Here is a 22285-nt window from a genome sequence, read left to right as displayed (position 1 = left end):
ATGGTATTCCTCAAGCTGGGAAACACACACCCCAGGTCAAAAAGTAGACATACCCTTATTGGCAGCTAGAGGAATTCAGTCACTCTCTCTGTGGCTCAGATTTTCCAGCTGTAAAATAGGGATAATAATTCTTACCCACTTTGGTAATGCACTTTGAGATCAAAGATGAAAAGCATTGTGTAAGTACTAAGGCCCAGAGTTTTGAAAGTGTTTAGATATTGATTAACTCAGCTTTGCAATGCCTAACTGATTTAGACATGTAAATCACATTTTCCTAAAAGGATTTAGGCACTTGAGTGTCAATAGAAGTTAGGTTTGGAGGTGACTAAATCCCTGTTGAAAATGATGTTTAGGTGCCTAAAGCAGTTCAGCATTGCGATAAGTGCCTATATACCTTTAAAAAAAAATCTAGCCCTAAGTATTATCTATATATATTTACCAAAGGCTCTTAAGCAAAGTAAGCTGTCTTGGGATAAGTGGGAAGATCCCCTCATGAATCAGTAACTGATTAAAAGATAGGAAACAAAGTGTAGGCATAAATGGTCAGTTTTCAGAACAGAGAGAGAAATAGTGGTGTCCCGCATTGGTCTGTACTGGGATCAGTACTGTTCAACATATTCATAAATAATCTGGAAAAAGGGCTAAACAGTGAGGTGGCAAAATTTGCAGATGACAGTTAATTCCAAAGCAGACTGCGAAGAGTTAAGGGATCTCACAAAACTGGGTGACTGGGCAACAAAATGGCAGATGAAATTTAATGTTGATAAATGCAGAGTAATGCACATTGGAAAACATAATCCCAACTATACATATAAAATGATGGGGTCTAAATTAGCTGTTGCCACTCAAGAAAGAGATCTTGGAGTCATTGGGGATAGTTCTCTGAAAAGAGTTTGAGAACCACTGATCTAAGGTAAGTAATTTAGGGTAAGATGTTAAGAGTGATAGGAGCTGAGTATTTTTGAATATATGGCCCTTAATTTTGACTTAAGAGTAACATCTCTATTTATTATTAATATGCATCATTATTATTGTATTTTATTTTCAGCAACATACTGAGAGTGAAATCCTGGCCCTTTTGAAGTCAACGGCAAAGTCTATTTTTCTTTTACTGAGCAGAGTCCTGAATTGCAATTTGACTTCAACCTATGTACCACCTGCACTGGAGTACTTACAGTGTTCTCTGTATAGAAGAATGTAGCTTTGAGAAAATTGTTTTTAGGTAATTAGGAGTAAAGAACATCTGTATAGCAGGATCATATGTATAATTGTAATAAATCAGTTCTGCTCCTTCAAACATCTGTGCACATGCTTAACTTTAAGCATGAGTAGTCCCACTGCAGTTAATGACACTATGCATGTGAACAAAGTTACGTATCTGCTTAGCTGTCTGCATGATCAGAGCCTTAAATTTCTATATAGAATAGTTTTGTAAAATTGAAATAACATACCCTACTAATAGTGGCAGTTAAAACAGCATCATTTATAATTTAGTTCATTAACATTTTAAAGTAGCAATAGCATAAATTTCAAATTAGTTTTACAAAGTCTCAACCGGACTGAAAGCAGTGACTTAAACAAAAATCAAGTGACTTAAATAGTTATGTCAATTAATTATTTAAATCACTTCACTCCAGCAGTCCCTTTCATCTTGCCACCTCTTGACTCCACATATCTGGTGACCCCAGAGATCTGCCTGGGACTGGAAAGCCATAGAATCCCTCTCCAGTTTGCAACCCCAAATCTCTCCCACCTAATGATGGAATTACCAGGATATTAATGTGGTTCAACCCTGTTCTGGAGGAAATATCCCTAGGGTTACAATTACATATTTTTTAAAAAACAAATACATAAATAAACAAATCATACAAAATGGGTTCATTCATTATTTCCCCCCAAAATTGGCTGAATCCATATGGTCATATAATATACCTAATTCAGCTGATATTTGAGAAAAATCTTATATTTGTGACCAAGTCAGCATGACCCACACATTTCATATTGGAAAAAAAGCCATTTAGATGGCCAGCTATAAATAATAGAGTTATTTTACTAAATTTCTCCATTAGTATTTGCTTTGTATATGCTGCATTTTTATCTTGTTATTGCTGTGTAAATTTTTTGTCAGGTAGGTAGATAATGCAATATAAATTTCCAAAACAAATCAACACAGACTGAATGCCTGAAAATACTTTCTTTCCACAACAGAATGAAACTAAATTTATACCTGAGGGACAGTAGCAGTGAAAACCTTTCCCAAAAAGATTAAACATACTGTACTACAGATACAAAACTAAGACTAATGTCCCACAGAGGAATTCTCAAAAACTCAATAGGGCCTGAGGAATCTGGCACTGGGATTCATATAGGTGTTCCAAGTAGAGACTTGGCCCCTTTCTGACCAGTACTGCAGCCAATGGCCTGTTATTAAAATAGCCCCATTGTACTAGGCACAGTGCAAAAATAGAACAATGTGTAGTCCCTGCTGTGACACAGAGGCCCAATGGTGCTTCACAACTCTAGGCTAGCAGCTTCTAGCAGGCTTGACATGCTCACTACACCTAACACACTGTTGTCATGATATATACCCAAAAGGTGGCATGTAATAGGTCATTGGACAACAAATAACTTACTTATTTATATTCTTCTGAGATGTATGTGTGAGTTGTGTACAAGAAGTTATGGATTTGTGCTAGATGGATGTTCTTAAATGTGTTTGGTAAGCAATGCATAAGCGCAGTCTGCTCTAGACAATGGAATGTGTATTTGCTTCGCTGGTTGTCAGGCAGAGACAATGAAAGTGCATTTACATTAAAAGGTAAACAAAGTCATCAAGCTAACAAGGGGAAGAGGTAATGACTCAATTATTACCAGTGGAGAAGGAACCAGCATGAAGTCTTCACAGACCACATGGCTTTTCTCCCTCTGGGAATACATTTCAAATGGTTTATTGGACTATGTCGACCAGGGGTTGGCAATCTTTCAGAAGTGGTGTGCCAAGTCTTCATTTATTCACTTTAATTTAAGGTTTTGCGTGCCAGTAACGCATTTTAACGTATTTAGAAGGTCTCTCTCTATAAGTCTATATATTATATAACTAAACTATTGTCGTATGTAAACAAGGTTTTCAAAATGTTTAAGAAGCTTCATTTAAAATTAAATTAAAATGCTGATCTTACGCCGCCAGCCCGCTCAGCCCTCTGCCAGCTCCTGGGGTTCCGTTCACCTAGGCCGACAGCAGGCTGAGTGGGGCCTGCGGCCGGGACCCCGACTGGCAAGGGGCCGGCAGCCAGAACCCCAGACTGGCAGCGGGTTGAGCGGGGCTGGTGGCCGGGACCCCAGACCAGCAGTGGGCTGAGCAGCTCAGCCCGCTGCCATTCAGCCCACTGCCAGTTTGGGGTTCCGTCTCCTGGCTCTGCCAGCCAGGGTCCCGGCTGCCGGCCCCACTCAGCCTGCTGCTGGTCTGGAATCCTGGCCCTGCCCACATAGAGTGGGTACCTACCTTCTCCCTGGTTCTAGCCCATTCTCTTCCTCTCTCTCTGCACTGAGCGGAGGGTGGGAGTGCACTGAGCACAGGGCTGGGGGTGAAGGAGCAGGCTGGGTGTTGGGGTGTAGGGTCTGGCCAGGAGCTAGAATGAGGGAGGTGGCTCAGGGTTGGGGCAGGAGGTTTGGGTGTAGAGTGCTTACGTGGGCAACTCCCATTTGGTGCGAGGGGTGCAGGTGGGAATGTGTGGGGGGAGGGTGCAGAAACTCCCGTTTGGTGCTCAGGGTGGGGGTGGGAATGTGTGTGGGGGGTGCAAGAGTTAGGGCATGGGGGGCTGGGGGCATGTGAGGAGGGTGTAGGAGTCAGGGCAGAGGGCTGGGGTGTGGGGTTGTGGGGTCAGGGCAGAGGGCTGGGGGTGTGTGGAGAAGAGTGGGCTGGGGCGGGTAGGATTTTTAATGGCACGCTGCTGCCTGCCGGGGTCCCGGCCGCTGGCCCTACTCAGCCCACTGCCAGCCTGGGTTCTGCAGCGGGCTGAGTGGGGCTGGCGGCTGGGATCCTGGCAGGCAGCAGCGTGCCATTAAAAATCGGCTCACATGCCATCTTTGGCACACATGACGTAGGTTGCCAAACCCTGATATAGACCATGGATCTGAACCTGAAATTATAAGTAACTGAATAATTGACTGTATGCATTATTACTGTATTATAAAAGTGCATCAGGTAAGGTCTTTTGTGAAAGCTAATGACACACTGGTGATTAAGATCACTGTAGAATGTATGTCTTATCATAATATACAGAACTATAAATACTCACTGATATTATGCTTTAAAGTCTGTGACCAAAGAAGGGAGAGACAGGTTCTCTCCCAGACCAGAAGGAAGACAGCTGTCTACCTGTCTCCAATGAAATTAAACAACATGTGAAAAAAAAAATTGAAGCCCTATTAACATACGAATCAGCAGGGGGATGGAAAGTTCACAGGAAGGGAAGAACAGCATGGGGTCATGGTCTGGGGACAAAACAGTGAGTGTGCAAAACAGCGATAGAAGAAGCCATTTTGGCATCCACTACTGGACAGACAACGGGCAGAAGCTCTTGCAAGGTGATAAAGCTGAGTCCTTCAACAGAGAAAGTTGAAGTCTCTGGGAACTGAACAGAAGTGAAAAACCTTGCATAGGCAAAAGCCTTTCACTTAAGAAGAGAATGGAGACCAGCACCTTGCACTTCAGTGGAAGGTCCTGACCAAGAGAAAGTCAGCCATGGCTGGAAACAAAAAAATATATTGACAAGAAATCTACCTTTAACCAAGGCTGCAACTTGTTGAGTGAAGTTGTTATACCAATAAAATACAAACCAGCAGGATCTTATTAAAGGGGAAAAGGCAAAATACCACATTTATTGTGAATACAGAAAGAATCATAGTAAGCAGTTAGTTATAGCTATAACATTCCTTAGTTACCAGCCTTAGAGTTGCTCATGTCAAGCCACTGGCCAGGTGGCCTGGATATGAGGAGGGGGCAGGGCCTCATCAGATGCACATCTGATGCTCCTGGAAGTTGGTTTGCAGAATCAGACCCCAAAGTTCTCACTTTCTAGAGTCCATTTTTATAGGAATTTCTTCCTATGCCAGTCTATGGGAATTGTTTCATCATGCTGTTGCTGAATCAATCAGCAGATGTCACATTCCTGACGGCTTTCCGTGCTGCCAGATGTTATCCTGATCTTTGGTTCTCCCATTCTTGAGGCTGTTGGGTGGATTCCAGTCTGCACTCTGGGGTTCCTCTAGTTATTTCCACTTGACGCCTTCTTCAGCCGATGGACACTGGATTCTTAGGCTGGCACCTCCCTGATCATTCAGTTATTATCCACACCAAGCATCCATCCACATACATCCTCTATCTCTATTTTAATCACAATTGTTAACAAAGCGAGATGAATACAACAAAAGGGTAGGGAGTCTCTGGGTGCTGTTTCTGTTGTTACAAATTATTGCTTTGAGTCTCTCTCTGTGTGAGTAGTAGTTGTTACAAAGAATTGCTTTGAGAACAGACTCTGTCTCAGAATGTACTAACACAATTAGCAGCTTGCAAGTTTCACACATAGAGGGAGAGAAACAGTACCAAAAACCAAGAGACCTCTTAATTAGTAATACCCTGGAATTTAAACTATGGGGAATCAAACTCATTTGTGATTTTAATACAGAATTTCTTTAATATTATCCAACAAAGTATTAGCCACTAGAAAGCATATTTTAGTTTTATTTGCTTGTAACCACTTTGTCTTCATCTCTTGTATATGAACTCGTTTAAAACCTCTCTCTTTAGGAGTCTCCTTTTTGATTAAATAAACTTGTTTTATTTTTAATCTAAACCAACTCAGTGCTGGGTTAGGACAGAAGTGATTGTTAACTCCATTTACAGTAATAAACTGTGCTTTTGTCTCTCTAAAGAAGACAACACCCTTATTAATTCTCTGAGTGTTCCGGGAAACAGTTGGTTACTCCAGGGCAGATGTTTTTGGGGAAACCTGGGACTAGGGTCACTCTGCAAGTAGTAACCAAAGCTAGTGGAGATCACAGTGGAGCCGCTGTGTTGCAGGAAGGCTGCACAGCACACAGACACTCAGGGAACTGCCTTCTTGTCTGCTGGCTGTTGGTGTCCAGGCTGTGAGCCACAGCAGCAGAGCATTTAAGGCTCATAGAGCAGGTGGTAACGCAATCTCTTATCAAAAGGTGGCAATACAAAATTTTGCCTGAAAGCTACAGGCATGACTGCTGTGCCAGTTTTTAAATAATCATAAATCATTTTACAGGAGAAGAGGTGAAAGGAATGATATTAGTGTGCTTGTTTAATATGCTTGTTTCAAAGCAGCTGACTCCACAGCGCACTTGCTGGAACTCAATACTTGCTGAAACATTTTATCAGGGCTGAATTCTGCCTTCACTTACACCCCTTCAATTGCATTGGACATCAGTAGCAGCTGGAAGGGGAGGCAGCATTTGTCTCCGTTATTATCAATATGGTAAAAGTTTACCTCACCTAAAATAAACTGGTTCGAACCATTTGGGGATCTTTTCAGTCAGTCAGTTGATTAACATGTTTATGTATTGTTCTTTGTGAAACCAAGCAAGTTTCTCTAAATTCTATGAATCATTAAAATGGCATCACTTTCATCTAATTAGACTTCTGTAATTAATAAGCTAAGACAAGCATTGCCTCAAGCACAGTTTATCATTGTTCCAGTCTCTGTTCAAATTATATTCAAAACAGTTGGCACAGAGTATTGCTGAGAGGGTGAAAAAGGTTGCTCAACCCAGCCTCCCACACCCATAGTCTGTGATAAGTTTCTTTCTCAGTATGAACATTTATTTTTATATAAATACATACAGAAGTTGATCTTATTTAATTCAAAGTAGTATTTTATTAGCCTCCAATAGAGGATTATTTGAATACGCTAATAGATTATGTCTATGTCTACTCTGATTGATGCCCATAAAAGGGAGTCATTCCAAGACATTTCAATGGGCAGTGCTTTTATCCGAGCAGTGCCCATCTATTCTGTGATTCATATCTATTACTGAACCGAAAAGGCAACAATGACTAAAAAGTGGTTAATCACCTACTTGTAACTGTTGCTCTTTGAAAAATGTTGCATATGTCCATTATTCAAAAGGTAATAACAAAATATTTTTAAGTACATCAGAAGCAGGAAGCCTGCTAAACAATCAGTGGGACCTCTGGACGATCGAGATACAAAAAGAGCACTTAAAGATGACAAAATCATCATGGAGAAACAAAAGGAATTCTTTGCTTCAGTCTTCACGGCTGAGGATGTTGGGGAGATTCCCAAACCTGAGCCATCTTTTGTAGTTGACAAATCTGAGGAATTGCCACAGATTGAAGTGTCACTAGAGGAGGTTTTGGAATTAATTGAGAAACTTAACAGTAACAAGACACTGGGACCAGATGGTATTCACCCAAGAGTTCTGACAGAACTCAAATGTGAAATTGCAGAACTATTAACTATGGTTTGTAACCTGTCCTTTAAATCAGCTACTGTACCCAATGACTGGAAGATAGCTAATGTAATGCCAATATTTAAGAAGGGCTCTAGAGGTGATCCTGGCAATTACAGATTGGTAAGTCTAACGTCAGTACCGGGCAAATTAGTTGAAACAATAGTAAAGAATAAAATTGTCAGACATAGAAGAACACAAATTGTTGCGCGAAAGTCAACACGGTTTCTGTAAAGGGAGATAATGTCTTACTAATCTATTAGAGTTCTTTGAGGGGGGGTCAACAAACATGTTGACAAAGGGGATCCAGGGGAAATAGTGTACTTAGATTTCCGGAAAGCCTTTGACAAGGTCCCTCACCAAAGGCTCTTACGTAAATTAAGTTGCCATGGGATAAGAGGGAAGATCCTTTCATGGATTGAGAGGTGGCTAAAAGACAGGGAACAAAGGGTAGGAATAAATGGTAAATTTTCAGAATGGAGAGGGGTAACTAGTGGTGTTCCTCAAGGGTCAGTCCTAGGACCAATCCTATTCAACCTGTTCTTAAATGATCTGGAGAAAGGGGTAAACAGTGAGGTGGCAAAATTTGCAGATGATACTAAACTGCTCAAGATAGTTAAGACCAAAGCAGACTGTGAAGAACTTCACAAAGATCTCACAAAACTAAGTGATTGGGCAACAAAATGGCAAATGAAATTTAATGTGGATAAATGTAAAGTAATGCACATTGAAAAAAATAACCCCAATTACACATACATTATGATGGGGGCTAATTCAGCTACAGCTAATCAGGAGAAAGATCTTGGAGTCATCGTGGATAGTTCTCTGAAGACATCCACACAGTGTGCAGCGGCAGTCAAAAAAGCAAACAGGATGTTAGGAATAATTTCTAAAGGTATAGAGAATAAGACGGAGAATATCTTATTGCCCTTATATAAATCCATGGTACGCCCACATCTTGAATACTGAGTACAGATGTGGTCCCTCATCTCAAAAAAGATATGCTGGCATTATAAAAGGTTCAGAAAAGGTCAACTAAAATGATTAGGGGTTTGGAACAGGTCCCATATGAGGAGAGATTAAAAAAAGAGGCTAGGACTTTTCAGCTTGGAAAAGAGGAGACTAAGGGGGGATAGGACAGAGGTATATAAAATCATGAATGGTGTGGAGAAAGTGAATAAGGAAAAGTTATTTACTTGTTCCCATAATATAAGAACTAGGGGCCACCAAATGAAATTAATGGGTAGCAGGTTTAAAACAAATAAAAGGAAGTTCTTCTTCACTCAGCACACAGTCAACCTGTGGAACTCCTTGCCTGAGGAGGTTGCGAAGGCTAGGACTATAACAGGGTTTAAAAGAGAACTGGATAAATTCATGGAGGTTAAGTCCATTAATGGCTATTAGCCAGGATGGGTAAGGAATGGTGTCCCTAGGCTCTGTTTGTCAGAGGGTGGAGATGGATGGCAGGAGAGAGATCACTAGATCATTACCTGTTAGGTTCACTCCCTCTGGGGCACCTGGCATTGGCCACTGTCGGTAGTCAGGATACTGGACTGGATGGACCTTTGTTCTGACCCAGTATGGCCATTCTTATGTTCTTACATTTGTGAGTGAGAGAGACAGACAGATAGGCACACCGAGACCAGAGCTGAAAAGTTTCCCAGGTAGTAACCAAAGAAGCAGCCACGTGTGTTCCACGGTGTTCCTTGTGCTCTGAGATGAGGGTATAAAGGGCATAGCCAGCCCACCCTTCCTTCTGTTCCTTCATACCAGACTCAGATGATAGATTCTGATGTGTTGGGAAAGAATGGTAGGTTGTGTAATGCACATATGCAACACATCTCAAAACAGCCAAAACTACAATGTAACTGTTTTTATTGCTCAGAGTGATAGTATATGTCCTGTCCTTTACAGTAGATCAATGGTTTTCAAACTTTTTTCATTTGCAGACCCTGTAGTGGTCCCTTGCTTGGGGAGGCCACTCCACCTCACTCCCAGCAGACTGCAAGTGACAGTTTGTATGGGAAATTCCGGCCCTCTGGGCAAGGCAGAGCCACAGTCTATAAGCCAGCCCCTTCTGGATGGGGCTGACAGTAATTAACAGACTATAAGGGAGCTGTAGCTCCCCGGGCAGGGCAGAGCACAAATAGTCCATCAACTCTGGGCCGTTTAGGCAGGCACAGAGCAAACACAGCAGACAAAGCAGTCTGGCATTCTGGCTCAGGTAGACGTCTCGGGTAGATGAATGCAGGCCTCTTGGGCCTCAGGTGGGGAGGCTGCTACCGCAGGGGTAGGGTGGCAGGGGTATGCAGGCCCACCGACTCCACCACATTCCAGCCCAGGCCCCTATCAGTGGTGGAGTGTTCCACCACAGGGTCAGCGGGGATCTGCCACAACACACGGACTCACACTCCAGCAGCAGAACCAGACCAGAGTCTGCTTCCCCTAGGCTACTTCCTACTACAATCTGGGTGTAGGGTCCTGGCAGTCCAAAGGTCCTCCATCTCCTTGGGTACATAGCCACTGGCAATCCCCACAGCTCCTCAGGGCATCCATCTGACGGCGATCCTGGCAGTGTCTCTGGGCACTGGTCTGTCTCCTTCGGTCTCAGCTCCACTCGGGGCCTTGTTTGGGATCCCGTTGAGATCCCAGCTCCCTTGAAAAGCCGTCTGCTCCCTTCAGTGCTCCAGCCCCAACTGAGCGCTGGGGCTCTCCTTTTATACTTCCTGTCCCACCCTGGGACTTCCAGTGAGGGGGGGCAGGGTGGAGGGCAGCCAGGGGGATGAATAGTGGTCCTTCGCCCTGCTGCTCAGAGGGAGGCTACTCTGCCTCAATACACACTCCTAAAAAGTTTCAAATGGAGGTGTGGAGCCCTTTGGAAATTCAACCTGTGGTCTGCAGACCCCTACCATAGAAGTCTTCGACTGAAAACTGACTGAACAGAAATCAACCATAACTGTTGCACGTGCTCAGCGTGGCATTTGATGCAGCATGAGAAAGGGCGCTAAACAGTGGGCTTTTATAGTACCACCACCACTTTGGGTTTTGACCAGTAAATGAGGGTATTCACATACTTCTGATTGATCAGAAAAACAGAATGCCTTTTCTGGTATCTGAAACTTTATTTTTATAGTCATCTTTCAAAAACCCCTTGCACATAGTCTGTGAACCCTCAGGTGTCCACAGACCACAGGTTAAAACCCACTGCATTAGGTGACTCCCAAGCAGTTTCCAATGGAGGTGGAGCTTCAAGTCTCATTGGAGGAGGGAATGCAGAACTGCTTTCTCCATGTTTTTATCTTCCCTTGATGCAGCAGCAACTACATAATGTGTAACAAAGGAGTGGACTGAAGACCACGTTGCTTCTCTGCAGCTGTCCATGAAAAGAACATTTCCCACAAAGGCATAGAGGCTGAGTGTGTTCTAGCACAGAGAGCTTTTCCAATTGGATATATGGATAGTTGTTGCACTGTTATATGGATAGTTGTTGCACTGTTAGAGGAAGTCCTCTCATTCGCTGCAGATAGGAAATGAGCTGGGAAGAGACCCAAAAAGGCTTTGTTCTATTCTAGATAAAATGCCAGTGCTTGGTAAACATCCAAAGCATGGAGTTGTTGTTCATCTTTATGAGCATGTGGCTTTGTAAAGAAGATCCGCAAATATCTGGATGGTTGAGGTGGAAATCAGATACTACTTTTGAGAGAAACTTAGGGTGGCCGAAGCTGTACCTTGACCTTGATAAAACAAAGTGTATGCAGGATCTTTTACCAGGGCACATAGCTCCCCTACTGTCCTCAGTGGGGTGATGGCCATTAGAAAGGCCAATTTTGCTGAAAGGTGTAACAACGAACAGGTGACTAAAGATTCACAAGGGCAAATAGTACTAAGTTCAAATCCTACCATGCAATAAGGTCTCTGATAGGTAAAAAATCTTTCTAGAACTTTACGGAACTTGGAGGTCATGTGGTTAGAGAATACAGCCCTAGCAGGAACACAAAATTGCAGCCAGCTAGGAATAGAGTGGCCCCTTGTCCCTGGGAAGGATCCCAGGGCTGTGGTCCACCTTCGAACAAAATAGGGAACATTTACTGTTCTGAGAGGTTAGAAATCAATCCATTGATGGAACTTCTCCTATTTGAAATATTGCTCTTAGAAAGGTCATATTGAGAGATCATTCATGATCCAAGAGGAACAATCTGTTCACTCAGAGCACTCAGCCATTCTGGTCACTGTGATGCTATGAGAATCACGGAATTCCATATGGAGAAATTCCAGAGCTTGACTGCTTTCTCATGAATAGTTCTGCTCTGTATATGAGGCAGAAATTAGTGGCAGGCTCTGGCAGTTGCCCATAAATTTAAAATGTGTTGCCTGGTGGGTGGACCACAAGCCTAGAGCTTGCAGATCTCCCAGATGTGCTCCCCACCCCATGGCTAGAATATCCATTACCAAAGTCACTGAGGGAAGAGATGGGTAAAAACAGGACCTCTCCTGTAAATAATGCCTTGGTTCATCCACCAATCCAGGGAAGACAGGCAATTCTCTGGGATACAGACTAGTGTATTCAGGTGATGTATCTAAGGGCAGTAAACTAACTTGAGCCATGTCTGTAACCCTCTGAGATGTGGCATACAACTCACATAAGTACATACAACCATATGCCCCTGGAGCCTGAGGCAATTCCTCACCAAGTTTTCAGGGATGGGTCTTGAAGAACATACATAGGTTTTGTAAAGCTAGAAAACTCTGTGGCAGAAAAGCTCTTGCTCGGGTTGAGTCCAGCACTGTCCCCACTATTGATGCTGGAGGCCTGCCTGAAGCACAGGCAATGCCAATCCTTGGCACCAACGTCGAGTAGTCTGTCAGTTCCATGTGGAGAAACTTCCTCCATCAAGAGGAAGCAGTAATGTAGCAGTTGCCCGGTACTGACTTTGGATGGTCTTTTGTGACCAGGTGGGGAGACTTCCCTTCTCAGTGACTGATTTCTATAGTGCCGTAGATGAGGATTTCGATGCCAGAGGCATCCTGCATGTTACCCAGTAGGGCCTATAATAGGGTTGGCATGGTACCAGAGGCCAATTGTGGCACTGCATTCTCTCAATCTGCTCTTGTCAGAACTAGTCCTACAAGAGCAGGGATGACCCCTGGAGGAAGCTCTGGATTCCATGAAGTGGGAGACTTCAGACTCTGAGGAAGAGTATGAGTACTCCAAAGGCCAGGGTGGAACAGTACCAGCTGGTATCACAAGAGATCAGTACCATAATGTATGATGGGTCTACAGTTTCAGTGATAACATCAGGGGCTTCCTAGTTATCAGCACTGTGCACTGCAGTGGAGGGGTTGCCACTGGTTTTGGAGCAGGCATCGAGATTACTGGAAGCAGTACCAGACCTGATGTTATTGCCAGTGTAGCAGATCCTGATGTGGAAACCAATATGCAACGGGCCTGATGTATTAATTTAGATGGACTATATGGGGTAAAGGTGTTAACATAACCCAGTCACTGTCCAACACTAAACAGTGTTAAACAAGCTTTGAGATTTGGTATACAGAGACCTTAGCCTGCTTAGCACCATGATAAATACACCATTAAAAGTCCTTTTAACCTTTTTATTAAAGATAAAGAACAGAAGGAAAAACAGTCAATACATTTCAAATCTTTTAAGTATGGCTTTCATTTTAACAACTTTTTTTGTTCCCTTTCCCTTTAGATGGCGAACCCCCTTTGTTTGACAGTCTCTTCAACAGTATTAAAGATGAGTAATAACTGTCATCCCAGGTGTGGATTGGGATTCAGCTAGAACTGTCAGAGGTGGAAGGTCATCTGGGTCCCTCTATTTCTGGCCCATTCTGGTCAGGACACCTCTCAGGATCAGGATGAGGAAGGTCTGGGATCCCTGAAAACGATAGGGGTGGCAGCCATGATGGTGAAATTCATTACAGTAGCCTTTTGTTTTCTTGCTGTTCTTTTCAACTTTTCCCACAGAATCTCTCCCTTTTAAGGACTCAAAAAATGAGTGATGGATGGAATAGCCCATCCCCTCATTATTTTGTCCACCAGCTAGGCCTAATAACCAACACACCAATTTTGGCTCATTAACTTCCAGCTCCACATTTCCTGTTTTTAACATAAAAACATAAGAACAGCCATACTCGGTCACACCAAAGGTCGATCTAGCTCAGTATCCTGTTTTCCGACAGTGGCCAGTGCCAGGTGCCCCAGAGGGAATGAACAGAACAGGTAATCATCAAGTGATCCATCCCCTGTCGCTCATTCCCAGCTTCTGGCAAACAGAAGCTAGGGATGCCATTGATGGACCTATACTCCATTAATTTAAGTTCTTTTTTTAACCCTGTTATGGTCTTGGCCTTCACAACATCCTCTGGCAACAAGTTCCAGAGGTTGACTGTGCATTGTATGAAGAAATACTTCCTTTTGTTTGTTTTAAACCTGCTGCCTATTAATTTCATTTGGTGGCCCCTAGTTCTTGTGTTATGAGAAGGAGTAAATAACACTTCCTTATTTACTTTCTCCATACCAGTCATGATTGTATAGACCTCTATCATATCCCCCCTTAGTCGTCTCTTTTCCAAGCTGAAAAGTCCCAGTCTTATTAATCTCTCCTGATACAGTAGCCGTTCCATACCCCTAATCATTTTTGTTGCCCCTTTTCTGAACCTTTTCCAATTCCGATATATCTTTGAGATGGGGCGACCACATCTACATGCAGTATTCGAGATGTGGGTGTACCATGGATTATATAGAGGCAATATGATATTTTCTGTTTTATTATCTATCCCTTTCTTAATGATTCCCAATATTCTGTTAGCTTTTTTGAGTGCCGCTGCACATTGAGTGAATGTTTCAGAGAACTATCCACAATGATTCCAAGATCTCTCTCAAGTGGTAACAGCCAATTTAGACCCCCATCATTTTAGATGTATAGTTGGGATGTTTTCCAATGTACATTACTTTTGCATTTATCAACTTTGAAATTCATCTGCCATTTTGTTGCCCAGTCACCCAGATTTTGAGATTCTTTTGTAGCTCTTTGCAGTCTGCCTGGGACTTTACTATCTTGAGTAGTTTTGTATCATCTGCAAGTTTTGCCACCCGTGTACCCCTTTTTCCAGATCATTTATGAATATGTTAAATAGGACTGGGCCCTCTACAGACCCCAGGGGACACCACTATTTACCCCTCTCCATTTTGAAAACTGACCATTTATTCCTACCCTTTGTTTCCTATCTTTTAACTAGTTACCAATCCATGAGAGAACCTTCCCTCTTATCTCATGACTGCTTAACTTTCCTTAAGAGCATTTGGTGAGGGATCTTGTCAAAGGCTTTCTGAAAATCTAAATACACTATATCCACTGAATCCCCCTTGTCCGCATGCTTGTTGACCCCTTCAAAGAATTCTAGTAGATTGGTGAGGCATGATTTCCCTTTACAAAAAACCATGCTGACTATTCCCCAACAAATTATGTTCATCTATGTGTCTGACAATTTTGTTCTTTACGATAGTTTCAACCAGTTTGCCTGGCATTGAAGTCAGGCTTACCAGCTTGTAATTGCCAGGGTCACCTCTGGAGCCCTTTTAAAAAATTGGTGTCACATTAGCTATCCTCCAGTCATCTGGTACAGAAGCTGATTTAAATGATAGGTTAGACTACAGTTAGTAGTGCTACAATTTCACATTTGAGTTCCTTCAGAACTCTTGGATGAATACCATCTGGCCCTGGTGACTTATTACTATTTAGTTTATCAATTTGTTCCAAAACCTCTTCTAATGATACCTCAGTGGGTATCATTGGGGACAGTCCCTCAGATCTGTCACCTAAAAAGAATGGCTCAGGTTTGGGAATCTCCCTCTCATCCTCAGCCATGAAGACCGATGCAAAGAATTCATTTAGTTTCTCCACAATGGCCGTATCGTCCTTGAGTGCTCCTTTAGCATCTTGATCATCCAGTGGCCCCACAGGTTGTTTAGCAGGCTTCCTTCTTCTAATGTACTTGAACTTTTTTTTCTTACTTTGAGCCTTTAGCTAGCTGTTCTTCAAATTCTTTTTTGGCCTTCCTAATTATATGTTTACACATCATTTGCCAGTGTTTATGCGCCTTTCTATTTTCCTCACTAGGATTTAACTTCCACTTTTTAAAGGATGCCTTTTTGCCTGTCACTGCTTCTTTTACTTTGTTGTTTAGACATGGTGGCTCTTTTTTGGTTCTCTTACTGTGTTTATTAAATTTGGGGTATACATTTAAGTTGAGCCTTTATTACGGTGTTTTTAAGACGTTTCCATGCAGCTTGCAGGGATTTTACTTTTGGTGCTGTACTTTTAATTTAATTAACTAACCTCCTAGTTTTTGTATAGTTCCCCTTTCTGAAATTAAATGCTACCGTGTTGGACCTCTGTGGTGTTTTTTCCGCCACAGGGATGTTTAAATTTAATTATATCGGTCACTATTACCAAGCGGTCCAGCTATATTCACCTCTTGGACCTGACCCTGTGCTCCACTTAGGACTAAATCAAGAATTGCCTCTCCTCTGGTGGGTTCCAGGACTAGTTGCTCCAAGAAGCAGTCATTTAAGGTGTCAAGGTGTTATCTCTGCAGCCCACCCTGAGGTGATATGTACCCAGTCAAAAGAGGGATAGTTGAAATTCCCATTATTATTAATTATTATTATGGAGTTTATTTATTTTAATATCCTTTCTAATCTCCCTGAGCATTTCAGTCACAATCACCATCCTGGTCAGGTGGTCTGTATTATGTCCGTACTGCTATATTCTTATTATTCAAGCATGGAATTACTATCAACAGAGATTCTATGGTACAGTTTGGTTCATTTAAGATTTTTACTTCATTTGATTCTAGGCTCTCTTTCACATATAATGCCACTCCCCCAACAGCACAACCTATTCAGGTCATTCCTATATATTTTATACCCTGATATTACTGTGTCCTATTGATTATCATAATTCTACCAAGATTCTGTGATACCTGTTATATCAATATCCTCATTTAATACGAGGCACTCTAGTTAACCCATCTTATTATTTAGACTACTAGCATAACTCAAGGATTGTGTTGAAATTATATCAGCTTGGCCTTTTGGTTTAGATTAATTCAGTTATTCTGTCTTTCTTTCAGACCTTTTCCCATTAACATTTGTTATTATAATCTTTTAAGAATTTTTACATACTTTTTACAGTTGAACTCACAATTCAGGTAAATTTGTAGACCCAACTGTCACAACAGGCCTGGCAAGGAAGTCAGAGTGAATAATCAGTCAGAGTGGTACTGAGAAGCTCAGCAGATCCTTTACGTCTGCATAAGGCTCTGGAGTAGGCAGTACCAAAATGCCCCTCTTTGAGCAAAGGCAGCAGCTCCAGCACCTGCACCGAAGAAGTAGCCTGCCATACCAGCACCGGTATGGCAATCAGCGACATCAGCTCTAGGTTGGTTGATCCACTAGGGTGCAACAACAGGGAGCAGTGGCCTGAAAGGCACACTTTATCTTCAATACCAGATTTGCTAGCAGCTTCTGCAGTTGCAGAGTTCTGCACCACGGACTTTAACAATGTGGAGGCCATTCTCTTCTTTGGCTTTGGAGGGTGAGGGTGCTCCAAGCACTTGTGCCTCTTTGAGGAGTGCTCTGGTGAGGAGGATATCCTCCTCTCTCTGTCTGCAAGAGCATGGGAGCACTCCCACATGGCTAGGAACTCCCTTTAGTCAACGGAAGTGATATTGATGCCAGGCCAACAGTGGCCTCCACAAGGATGTACTGGAGATGTTCTTCTCTCTACTTCTTGGTTCTTGTCTTGAAGCCCCTGAAAAATCAGATGCTTGTCCCTGAGTTCACCCTCACTGAGGCATTTCAGGCAGTGAGAGTCGCTCACAAGCACTGGTTTGTGACATCCAGAGCCAGGTTAGAAGTCAAGGGACCTTTGGCATAGGTTCCTCCAGTACAAGGTAGAGCCTGGAGTCCACTGACTACTAATTGTGAACAATTGATTAAAAAAGAAAAAAGGAGATCTAAGGACCCCAAAATTAGTACCACTAACTAAAACCAGCAAGTTCTCTAATGGAATGATCAGAGAGCATGTTCTGACCACTGATAAGAAGGAACTGTAGGATAGGCATGGTGGCTCTACCCTTTATACCCTTAGGTCAGAACACAAAGAACACCAGGTTACAGTGTGGCCACCCCTCTGGGTTCTGCTAGGAAAACTCTCCAGCATTGGTGCACAAAGTGTGCGGCACATCCTCTCCCCTCCCCGACCATAATAGACATGTGCAATCACTCAAAGAAGAATTAGTTTTTCTTATTGTACACAAAATCTCCTTCTAGGTTCATAAACAGATTCAGTTGTTTGGATCTAGTTAAGTCTTGTGAGCTGGAAGACAGCATAAGCAGTTACTTTCTGTGTGTGGACCTGTATCTTTCTTGAGTTAAATTCAAACAGAGTTGGTACTTCTTTCTCAGTCAGTAAGTTTCTGCCATGAGTCCTACTACATTTAATAAAAGTCTTTTTTACAGTGTAGTTTTAATGTTTTCTAAGGTCCCAGTTTTGCAATCTTTTCTCACATTGACAGTCCAACTGAAGGTAATGCCCAAAATTTTCAAACTTCGGTGTATAAGTTTGGCTATGTAAATTCATTTAGTAGCCTTATTTATGAAAGGGCTGGGCCCCACAACTTCCATTGATTTCAGAAACCCATGTTTGAAAATTGTGGCTCATAGGACTATTCAAGTAAGTAAATGTAATTTGGTGTAAAGAACGCAGGTTCAGGGTTTTGGTTGCTTGGTTTTTTTTAAAACATCTTTTGAAATACAGAAAAAAATATGCTTTGGCATTTTCAAGAATTGTTTCCAAGATCTGGTGTGTATGTTAACTTATTATATGCTGTCAAAAATTCTAAAAGTACTGCAGTAAGCACTGAGAGTTGTTTTCCAAACATCCTCCCTTTGTGGTGCAAACCAAACCTCATGGTGTTGTCTGAACTAGGCGATTCTGCAGAAACTAATTTGAATGATTTCCAAGAGGAGCTGATCAATATTTGGATGTCCACTATGAGACTTGGTAGGAACACGTGAGTGATTTAGGGAGGAGACAGAAACCAAGCTCATAAAATGAGAGGAAGAGACATTGTCACAAAGTACATCTCCCAGCTTCACAGCCACTTCTCTGTCCTCTTTCCTGCTGTGACATCTCTGAACCATCACACCTGAGATATTAATATAATATTTTTCTCATTTCTTTGCCACACCACAGTATGCAAGCCTCAGACCTGATAATATTGGAGGCAATTGTGAAGAGAAATCAATAGGGAACTCATGGAAGGAATATTTTATTAATAGAGTTACCCGTGGTACTGGACAGTAAGATAAGGAAGTTTCATGTTGACCCAAAACAGAGGAGTAGTGTTCTTGATACCAGTGCTCAGAAGAGTAATTATCTGGGGAAAAAATATTATCCATCAGGTGCAATGAGTCAGTCCTTTTATAGCATCTTGAGCTCCAGAGGAGTTTGGAAAACAGGCCAGTGTTATTGACAAATCTCTGAAGGATGAGGATAACAAGCCAGCTGCCTTATTTCTGGAGGCCCTGTCTTCCCTGCTTTATCCTCAATTTCTCTTCAGAGGGGGCTCAAAATCATGTAGCTGCTTCAAGGTGGCTTTGTACTTTTTCTCACTATGGCTATTTCACCATCCTTTGTTTTCATATTAGTATGGTAGCAATTAAACTTAATTTTTAAATTCAATGTATTTTGCTGTGTTAATCTTTATATCATTCACAACAAGCTAAGTGGATAAGGAAAACATTATTGGCAAGATTCTTTGGACATCTTTTATGGATTCCCCCCTCCCCTGGCACAGCTTGGCCTTACATCTGATATTCTTCCTCTGGCAGGGTAGATCCATCATTAGTCAGTGATGATATTTACAAAGCGTGCTTCAGTAAAGAAAGCAGTGGACAAAATTAACATATGTACTTATTTTAATAAATCACATATTGGTGCATCCAACCTTGAGGAAAGAGGTCAAGAAAAATTAGTTCACCCTTAAAGTAATCTTTGTAATCCTTCCCCTGTAAATCTCCCAAAATTTAAAGAGAATCTAGATTATCTGATGGATCAACCACCACCACCACGTCTCAGGCTAGTTTACCTTGCACACTTAAGGTCTGTCTCTACTCCCATTAAAGCTGACATTCTTATTGACTTCAGTGGGGGTGAGATAAGGTATTAAACATTTGGGGCCTCATCACCAAGTTATAAATGAAGTTCTCGTTCTTGAGGACTGTTTCATTTGACCACTCCCCATTATGTGACAAGTAACACATTTTAATGAAAATGTCTCAACATAACCTACCTCTGCCAAGCAAGTTACCTGGTTCTTTCTGGAATCCTAATGTTTACTAACTGACTTAAAACATTTGTACTGCAGCTAATTATAAGTACCTCCCCTATAGTCCACCTTTAAGCATAATTATGCATGAATCACATACCTGCAGATACAAGAAAAACGTTTAAAGACCCAGACAAATACCATTTCCCCCTTCAAGACTGAATGTTAACTTCTGGAAGAACCTAATCAAAATCACCACAAGGCTCAATTTTAAGACTGCTATTAAACTTCATTTTTTCCTGTTTGGTATTACACTGATCAACCAATCAAGCCTTTGTTCTGTCTTAACATCAACTACAAAACATTCTCTTAATTAACATGGAAGTCATTTAGATCTCTAATACTTTATTTAAAGTACTATACACAGATCCTTCCTTTAAAACAGGTAAAGGTCACATCCAACCTTTCCCATACAACACACAGAGGAGTATTTGCCCAAAATTTTGAGCATTCATGTGGCAGCATCCCCTGCATAGGGTAGAACCAGTGGAAGAAGCATGGACTGTAGGCCCGAAAGAAACACATACACAGAAAAGACATGCTATACCTCACAATCTCAGGTCTTCAGAGAGAAGCCAGTATGTCTTTTTGGTACTCCAAGCCCCCTCCACAAGGGGAAGCCAGTCCTGGCAGCATGGCTAACTGTGCTGTTGATTGCTTTCCCTAGGGGAAGGGGGTTTTCATGGATCAGGCCCTCCAATGGGGAAAGGAGATTAGAGTAAATTGGCAGAATTATTGCTGCTAACAGGAGCGTTAACATAAATACAGTATTCTGACTCATTCAGAAAGGAATATGCCATGAAAACCCACTCTTCCCAACTCCTCCCTCCTTTGCAACTGGACTGTTTTCTTCCCAACATGCAGCAGCACCAGTAAGCAAATGGTAGAGATGGACTGGTGGCAGCACTGCAGTGGTAGAAAAATACCACCACATAACTGCCTTTTCTCACCATTCTCTTACCAGTCCACTTCCTCTTTATGGCCACAAATCAGCACATGATTAAACCCATGTTTGTTCAGCAAAGCACTTCAGCGGGAGCTTAAAGTTGAGCACACACTTATGTGCCCTTGGTAGGCTTAACCATGACCTGCAGCCATCTGCAGGGAACTTGGAGGGAGGAGCACAGGTTGCAGGAGAGAAGGGTTTGGAGGAGGTACCACAAAGCCAATTTGTATTCTCCTGGCTTGACTACTAGCTACAGTTGCAGCATGCCTGTAAATAGTTCTCTTAATATAGAGCCAATTTAATGTTAGAAACATAAAGTCATTTCATGGTTTTACTTAGCGCATGGTACATGAAACAGGGCCTAAAGTGAAACTCTTTGATAAATGGTTTGCTGAACAGGGATGAACTGCTGAATCTGAGCCTACACTCTTCCAGTGCCCCTCCATGCCACATTACTGAGGTTAAGTGTGGGGCTTTAAGTCATGTCTTTTCTTTGGACAGATGTGTATTTGCTTACACAGCTTTCTGTTACAAAAAGCTTTGATAGGTGCCTCATACATCATAGCTTAAAATTAGTAAACGTATGTTTTGCTTCTATTTTAAAGAAATATTGATCCAAGATTGAGACTCTTCTGAAACGGTAAGGAATTTCAATTGTGCTAATACTTCTCTATAGCTTTCCAGCAGCACACACAGTGATCAATGGTTAAGCTAAATATGATAATGTACAGTTAAAACGTCACAAGTCAAGGCTAGTCGGCTTAAAATAATACCTCTATTTGTTTTGCAAGATGTGAGTGCATGCAACTTTTTGATATGCATTCCTGATCCCTGCATAAAGATTTTTCCCCTCTGGGTCCAATATTCCACAGTAAATTAAGTACAGTTTGTGGGAGAACATTCACCTTTTCCTCATGTGTCAGGTACTGGCAATTTCTGAAGGCAGAATACCAGACTTTATAAATTTTAGGAAACAGGAAGATAGCATTTGGTTCATCTTTAGTTCATATCACACTTCTTCTTACCCCTCTTTTGTACTTTTCTGTTCTATTACTGTAAGCAGGAGTTGTATTCAAAGTCATTAAAAAAAAAATCTTGCTTCCTGAGCGCTTCAAGAAACATGACTCTGGTACATGTAAGTCAGCAAAATTTTCACAAGAATAGGACTGACAGACAACTTCACATGCACACACGAACACCTAATCACAGCAAAATAACAAACTGGATAGATCCTGAAGCTAGACTGAATGACACCAGCTAAGGATCTAGTCCAATGTTCCAAATTTATTATAACATTCACATGAAGATTCAGTTTATATTCAACATAAGGAAAGCTGAGGTCAAAACAACAAGTCTGTCAATTGTCTATGCATTTCTTATGTGCCTATCAAAGGCCTCAATCCAATAATTCTTTACTGTGTT

General features: G+C 41.9%; 1 protein-coding gene across 1 annotated transcript in view; it reads right to left on the bottom strand.

Moving 5' to 3' along the window:
- The window catches only part of FAM83B (family with sequence similarity 83 member B), a 67743-nt gene that overhangs the window by 38511 nt on the left and 6947 nt on the right, over positions 1–22285 (bottom strand). The gene's annotated exons all lie outside the window — the stretch shown is intronic.

This window comes from Lepidochelys olivacea (genome assembly GCF_965140295.1).
Source record: "Lepidochelys olivacea isolate rLepOli2 genome assembly, chromosome: 3".
NCBI classification, from domain to species: domain Eukaryota; kingdom Metazoa; phylum Chordata; order Testudines; family Cheloniidae; genus Lepidochelys; species Lepidochelys olivacea.
The sequence above is the reverse complement of the archived record's forward strand: the minus strand, read 5'-3'. Positions and strand labels throughout refer to the sequence as shown.